This window comes from Vulpes vulpes, chromosome 8, assembly GCF_048418805.1.
Source record: "Vulpes vulpes isolate BD-2025 chromosome 8, VulVul3, whole genome shotgun sequence".
Taxonomy (NCBI): Eukaryota; Metazoa; Chordata; class Mammalia; order Carnivora; family Canidae; genus Vulpes; species Vulpes vulpes.
In genome coordinates, this window is record NC_132787.1 from 78,162,590 (window position 1) to 78,170,914 (window position 8,325).

Consider the following 8,325-nt stretch of genomic DNA (forward strand, 5'->3'; position numbering starts at 1 on the left):
GGGATATTTGAGCAATGGCATTGAGCTGAGAAATACACCACATTTTATTAGGAATATCTTCCCAGTTTGGAGTTGAGGACTAGGAGCCTGAACATGGAATCTGTGGAGAATATCTTTCCTATGAAGGATGCTAGAAGAGCAAACTTTGTTTGCTCTTTCCAGAGTTCATCTAGGAAAGCCCTTCCTCCAGTAGCTTCCCTGCCTGTTCTCCTTCAAGCCTTTACTCCATTGCCTCCTTCCCCAGGAAGCCTTCCCTGACTAGCCTGTTCTGAGTGGCAACCTACCCCCTTTCCACAGGTCTCTTCCCCTCATCCTTCAGTTTGCTTTATTTTTCCTCCATGGCACTTATTGCTATCTAACATTTCATATATTTTATTTGTTTTTTTTTTTGTTGTTTGTCTCCTCCTACATAAGCTCCATGAAGATAGAGATTTTTGTCCATGTTATTCACTACTGTATCCCTAGGGCTTGAACAACCTGGCACATAGTAGGGGCTCAAGAGATATTTTTTCAGATGGGTACTCATCCCTTGATTCATGCTAGAGACATATTTGGTCATGTCTAAAATGGGCCAGGTATGGTGCTGGTGAGCTGTAGCCAATGACCCCCAAACGTTAATTCACAGACAGGCTAGCTGCATCAGAATCACGTTAGGTACCTGTCACATATACAGATCCTGGAATTACACTCAAAACCTAATGAATTAAAATCTTCAGAGGTGGACGCTCATTTTAGCAAGGAGGCTTGGGGATTTGATGTGCACCACAGTTGGAGATTACAGCTAGACAATCTGAAAAACAGAATGTGCTTCCTTCATCAATAAGAGAATCAGGAAAGAACACAGAGAAACCAGTCATGAGGCTGTGATTATAGTCCAGCTCAGAAACAGTGGTGGCTTGACACAGGTTGAGGCATTTGAGATGGAGAGAAGTAAATGGATTTGGAGGATATTCAGGAGCTGAAAACTTGAGATGAATTGCATTTGGAAGGCAAGGAAGGGAGGTATCAAGAATGGGTTCTGGGTTCTAGGCTTGTCCAGATGTATAGATGGAGATGCTATTGTTCAAATGAGGGATGCCAGAAGAAGATCCAGTTTGGGAGGTAAGATTAATGAGTTTAGTCTTAGGTATATTGAATGTAAGGTGCTTTTGGCAATCTGAGAGGAAATGTCAAGTCAGTAGTTGCATGCCCAGACCAGGAGGTTTCCAAAGCCAGTCATCTGAAAACATCGTGTTCAGAAGGGAAGTTGTTGACTTGGAACTAAGCAAGAAGACTGAGATCAAAGGAGTGAACATGGGCTACCTCAGCATGTTTCTGTCATGTTAAAAAATACACAAACACATAGAGTTTCCATTGTGAGAGGCAAATAAAGTAATGGAACCTAAAATAAAGTTACATGTGCCCTAAACTAATTATGCTTAAAAATAAAAAGCAGGAACTATATAACTGTAACATGCATGGGTAGTTGTTATTGAAAGATTTAAATCTTGCTGACACCAATATGAAATGATGGACTGTGATTCATAGGGAAGGTAATGTGATTTCTGCACATGGGCTCTGACCTTGGGTGCCCCAGCCGGAGTTTGGAGAGTGGTTCTAATTGAATCAACACTGCGCTGCATGGGGGTGGGGTGGAGATATAATGTCTGCCAGGACTGTGAGAAGAACAATCTTACTGCACTTGAAACAGGGAAAATGGGCCAACAGACAAGAGGTCGTTCACATAGAAAGAGGGATTTGGAAGAGCAGCATGTGTCAAACTTCTCCGGCCTGGACCAGGGTAGATCAACACAGAATGCGAAGAGCATGAGCAGCCTGGTGACCAGAAAGTGCCCATTACTTTGGGGGTGAGGTATGTCTCACTGACATCTCCTGAGTGAATGGGAACTATTGCCTAATGGCCCTCTGTTCTGATTCTGGGCCCTCCAAGCAGCCTTTCGGAGACTAATCTGACTTAATAGAGAACACTTTCTCAACACTTGGAGAACAATAATAGAGAACATTCTTGTGAGCCCTTGTGCGCATTATCTCATTTAATTTTCCCAACAACCAATGATACAGGTTACTATTATTATCTGGGTATTGCAGATGATAGGACAGGGTCACAGAGGGTAATTCATTTACCCAATGTCACATAGGCAGTGAGACCTGGGCTTTGCACCCAGAGAGCTGGGCTATCAGGTGCCTTACTTTTAACCACTTCCTTGTACTTGTGGTTTTTGGATGGAGGTTTGCGTCTTCTGGTCCTGGTGAGGGTGTGAGGCATCAGTCCCAAGTTAGTTTTATAAACTGGTACCCTTGTCGCTATAGCTGTCTCTGTGAATTTTGCTAATTTGGATCTGTACTTGAGAGACTGACAAAAGGCCATCTGATTTCTGTCTTGAAGGAAATGGGCCAGAACTGGAACATGGTCTCTTAACCTAAATGCTACTCCTGGCAGCAGGTCTAGCAGCTATCATGTGGATGGCACTTGAGAATCTTAATCTCAGTGTAATCTTAATCTTACACTGTGGGACTAAATGAATGAGGGATTCTAAGGGGAATCTCCTGGCTGTCCCCTGCAAATGGCTCCCCCCTCCAAAAAAAAACATGTCACTGTTTTTTCACAATTTTTAGCAAATTTTCAATATTTAGAATTTTTTCCCTATCAGTTGCAAACTCAGACCGCCTAAGTGAACATTTGTTAACAAAACTCCATACTTGTGTTATAAACATAGTTATGGAAGAAAAAAAATATCTATTCCCAGCTGTAAATGGAACCAACAATGCACACAGAATGTAGAACAAGACCAGGGCTTTCTGTGTAATCACTTTTGGGGAGAAAAGCTTCCAAAAGGATCTTTTCCCCACAGAGAAGTTTTCAAATAGGAGGAAAGCAGACATTTTATGAACTCTACGTTTTGAATGGCTGCAAATGTCTGTAATTTGGAGTCATTTTTTTGGAGACTATATTTCTATATTGCCCACTGGAATGATAACAAACTTGTGGAAAGAAAGGTTTTCCAGCACGATGGCTTCAAAATGTCCTGTGAGCACTCAGATGATGCCTGAAGGCAGGGTTACACCAATCAAACTCTCAGCCAACAGGGTTATTCACTATTTTAATGCTATTATTATTTGTTCGATCTTCATTTTTGAAATAATTATAGATTCACAGGAAGTTGCAGAAAAATGCACAAGGCCTGATGTACTTTTTACCCAGTTTCCCTCAGTGATCACATCTTGGATATTATTTTTAATTAAATAAAGAAAATTAAAAAGTGGCTTAGGCTCTTCCAGTGGCAAGCTTTCAGAGGACTGAATTTACGCTCGAAAGACCACACTGATTTAAAAAATGAGGGGAAAAGGTATTTTTGCCTAATAAACTCACTTGAAGAAGTTGAAAATGTATTTTGAAAATATTTTTTTTCTTTCTTTTTTTTGAATGTTGAAGTTGGTCCACAGTCCTAACTGAACATCTGAACTTGTCTAACTTATAGTCCTGTGTCATCTGAGCCTCTGGGTCCAGCCTCATCTTCAACTATTCCTCATTGTTTTCAGCATTCTCAGTGAAGTCCTCTAGCAATTGAAAATGTTAGGCTCTGTAGTGAAAAGTTAGTAAAAAATAGAATAGAATAGAATGAAGTAAAATAAAATAAAATAAAATAAAATAAAATAAAATAAAATAAAATAAAATAAAATATCTGAGGTAGCCATTACAATTTCAGTGATATTTTAGGGCCAAATAGAGTTCTCAGGCATTTTCAGTAATATAAGTTCTTTCATTTATGGCAACTGAGAGCTTTATGGAGAAATTCATGGCAAGGGAAATGACTAATTTACTGCATTTATGTATGTCATTTTCTCCCCCTTGTCTCATAGCTGCAATAGAAGAGAGGAAAATTGTTTTAGCTATTTAAGTCACATTTGTGTCTCCCAATTTTGGGGAAAAAAATGAAAAGCATTTGCCAACTGCAAGGGTCTGCCCAGCCCTTCTGTGTGAGAGACATTTCATGTAAAACTTTTCGGTTATCATGCTCTTTTATCCACCTCTCTCAAAAAAATAATTTACTAACATGAATCTCAACATTTTATTCAAAATGTAATTGTTTCTAAGAGAAGATTCAATGGGATGTCCCTAGAATTCACCCATGTGTTTGTTCCAAATAACTTTTTAGATGATTATTTCTCTAGGACTCCGATCGGAGGTGAAAAGATGACATAAGCTGATTGGTGAGGCTTTAACTATGGAGAAATCTCCACCACCCTTGTTTAAAAAAAATAATCAGGGGACACCTGGGTGGCTCAGTTGGTTGAGGTCTGCCTTGGGCTCAGGGTGTGATCCCGAGTCCCCAGATGGAGTCCCACGTCAGGCTCCTTCTATGGAGCCTTCTTCTCCCTCTGTTTCTCCCTCACTCTCTCTCTCTGTCATGAGTGGATGAATAAAATCTTAAAAAAAATTAATCAATAATGAAAGATAACCTTACTTTTTACAGAGGGTTTTTGGAAAGCCTGACCTTTTGTCACTCAGAATCACAAGACATTAAAAACCTGTAAGGGTGGGCGGAGCCTAGGTGGCTCAGTCTGTTAAGCATCTGCCTTTAGCTCAGGTCATGGTCCCAGGGTTCTGGGATCAGCCCTGCATCAGGCTCCCTGCTCAGGGAGCAGACTTCTTTCCTCACCCCACCCCCTATTCATGCTCTCTTTCTCTCTCTCTCAAATAAATAAAATCTTAAAAAAAAAATCGGGACACCTGGGTGGCTCAGTAGTTGAACCTCTGTCTTTGGCTCAGGGCATGATCCAGGGTCCAGGAATTGAGTCCCACATCGGGCTCCCTGCATGGAGCCTGCTTTTCCCTCTGCCTATGTCTCTGCTTCTCTCTGTGTGTCTCTCATGAATAAATAAATAAAATCTAAAAAAAAAAAAAAAAGAGGCAGTGTGGCATATTAATACCAGAATATTATACAGCAATGTGAATGAATGAACTGCAATCATGTGCATGGAAAAAAATAGATGACTCACAAACATAACATTGAGCAAAAAGGCCAGACAGCACGAAGGCTGTTTGATTCCATTTATATAAAGTTTTAAAATAGGTAAAACTAACCAGTGGTGTTGGATGTTAGCCTTTGGAGCATGGAGGGGGGCAGTTAGTTATTCTAGAGGAGCAGCAGAGGAGTTTCTGGGATGCTGGGAATGTTGTTTCTTGATATTTTTTACCTGGGTATGTTTGACTTGTGCAAATTCATCAAACTACATACTTAACAAAAGTTTTTAAAGATTTTATTTATTCATGAGAGACACACAGAGAGAGGCAAAGACATAGACAGAGGGAGAAGCAGGCTCTCTGGTGGGGAGCCCCATGTGAGACTCCATCCCAGGACCCTGGGATCACGACGTGAGCCAAAGGCAGATGCTCAACCCCCAAGCCATCCAGGAGCCCCCATACTTAATAATTTTTGCACTTCCACTATGTAAATCATACTTCCATAAAGCATTAGGAAAAAAGGCAGTAAGTGTAATGGGATTATGGGAGAGACTGGGTCCCTGGCAGGCCTCCCCGCATCCTTCACTGCAGACATGATGGCGGCCTCCATTCAATTCTGTCTCAGACAGGGTGGCGGATGGTGGGGAGGTGGGGCAGGCTCCATGGAGACAGCATGGATGATCTCTAATTATACTTTTCCTTTTAGAAAAAGGATTTTTTTTTCCCCAAAAGAGGGACTTTAAATGATAGTTCATGGAAGAACCTCCTTTATGTCATCTTCTCTTGGACGATTTTCTCACTGACGGCTCCCACTCCCACTCCCACTCCCCCGGCTCAGCACCGTATTGCCTGACAGGGAGGCGTGATGGCGCTCACCAGGCTCAGAGTGCCACAGCACTGGCTTCAGACCTCAGCTCCTTCTCACCTGCTCGGTCACCTTGGGCACAGTCTGCTGTCTAAGCCTTAACATTCACCTCACAGGTTGACACTGACAGGCTTCCCAGGGGATACGACGCGTCTATTACAAATGCCTGATACGGGGCAGGCATTTGAGAAATTGTTCCATTCTTACATTGTCTCTAACTTTCACTCTGCTCAATAAGTATTATTTTTATTTTACAAATGAGGAAACCAAGCTTGCGAGTAGCAAGATCCCACCTACTGACTGGGAGAGTAGGATTTGAACCCTGACTATCAGCCCAAGCGCCTCACCTCGCTGATGTGCTGCCTTAACTCTGTGCCTGCAGCTGGCCGTGCTACTGTGGTTCCAGGACCCCTGGACATGAGCTCCCAAACCTCTGATTATTTCGCTTACATGGATCCCCTGGCAGCAGCTTCTGGAAGCCCTTTTTTCTTCTCTTTCACCTTCTTCGCTAAATGACAAACTCTTCCCTCTTCTCCCGCTGTCCTCAGAGTCCCAGATGCCAGGGTTCCACAGAACAATCTAACTGTGCCCTTCCCTGGGCCAGCCCTGATTTATTTTCCAGGGTAGTGGTGTCCAGCTTGGGGGGCTCCTGCCCACACCAGGCTTCCTACATCAGGATTCGGCCCAGGGAACCCAAATAGCAGGTCCAGGCCAGTGCTGCTGGGTGAGACCAGCTATAAAATTTGCAGAGCCTACTGCAAAATAAAAATTTAGAGCTCCTTGTTAAAAAAGAATTAAAAGCAAAACATTAAGAACTTCAGGATAGTGATAATAGGGCATTAAACTAAGTGTGGGATGTTGGGCCCATCTTGTTGAATCTTACCTTGTGATTCTGCTAAATGGAGTCCTGAGATATGTGGCCCCTAGACATGGATCCAGATTCCAGGATCCAGGTTTCCTGGGATTCCCTGATCCCCTCAGATGGGACAAGACTGTCAGTGAAGTCAGTGGCCTGTATGTACTCAGGACCTGAGCAGAAAGACCACAATGACTCGGAGACTTGTAGCCCCTGTGATCCAATGCCCTGGAGTCACACCAGCCTCAGGCCGTTAGGCCTTTGTGTGTGGCCTCAGCCTCCAGGATTGTGGCCTGGCTGATGGATCAATGTGTGGTAGGGGGCAGGGGGATGGGGTGGTAGGATAGGAGGCCAAATGAAAGGGGTGAAGGGATGCTTGGGATCTGGACCTTGGAGGGAAGTGGGCAAAACAGCCTCTAACATTAAAATGCCTCAGGCCAGGACTTCGGGAAGCTGGGGCTGGTGCCTTAGGACTCTCAGCCTGGAGTGGCCAGGGGCTTCCAGAGCTCTCAAGCTCTCAAGGGCACATCCTAGTCTCCAAGGAAGGAGTTTAGTGTCATGCGAAGCCCAGGAGCACCCCACTGCTCTGGGATATGAGTGGGGCTGATGACTTCTCTTTTCTTCAGTAGGGGCCTCTGCATGCGTTGTATCCCAGGCAAACCCTTTGGTGTGTGTGCCACCTCTTTCACCCCCCTCTACCCCCCGTGATGCTACCCCTTCCCCCAGACCCTCTTCTCAGCACATATTCACATAAGAAGAGCGCAGGCTTTGGCATTAGAGAGACCTGGGCTCCAAGTGTTGTGCTTGGTGCCCCGAAGGGTTAAAAAATGGAAACCATTTGTTCATCTACTCTCCAACAGTCCCATGTTCCATCCAGCACTGGGAGCCTCTTGAGATCTGGGCTTAAGGTCCCTTAGATGGCTTCTGTTGCATGACTCTGGCTCTGCAAGCAGCCACGAAGAGAGTGTCTTGGGTGTGGATGAGAGGAGGGAGGAAGAAGGCTTCAGGCAGCCCCAGAGAGGATCGCCTTGCTGGCTTACTCTGCCCACTGGTCCCTGCTTCTGGGCACATACCCCAGTGTCTCTGTCTGCCACTCAGCCTAGGCTGGTATAAACCTCTATGCCCCCATCACCCCAAAAGAGGCCCCGATCTCTCTACTCCTTGGCCAATGGCTCAGGCCCAAGCAGGCAGCCCCACTGCCCTGTTCTTCCTTACCCTCTTGCCTTCTCAACATGCCCTCTGCCTCACTCCTCTTGACTCCTTCCAGCCTTCGTCTGTTCCCACCCCTACCCAGCCCCCAGGCTGCCCTATCTCACAAGATTCTAATCCGGACCACCCCCTGCCTAGCATCTCTGCCATCCCTCCCTGTCTGTTCACTGCCCAAGGGCTCGGGTGAGGGTCTGTATACCCTTCTGGGATCTCTAGATGTGTGTCGGCTTCTGACTAGAGAGATGGTTGCCAGCCATTCCATTCTGATGAAAGCAGATGCCCCGGGCCAGAGTGTGGGCCCTTCGCCTTGCCCTCAGGCTCTGAGGTGCCCCTGACGTGCCCTCCTGTTTGCCTGCCTCCATTCCTGCTGAGGGCCATGGGCTCCTGGGTACAGTGAGTCAGGCCTCGTCTCCACTGTTGTTTATGTAA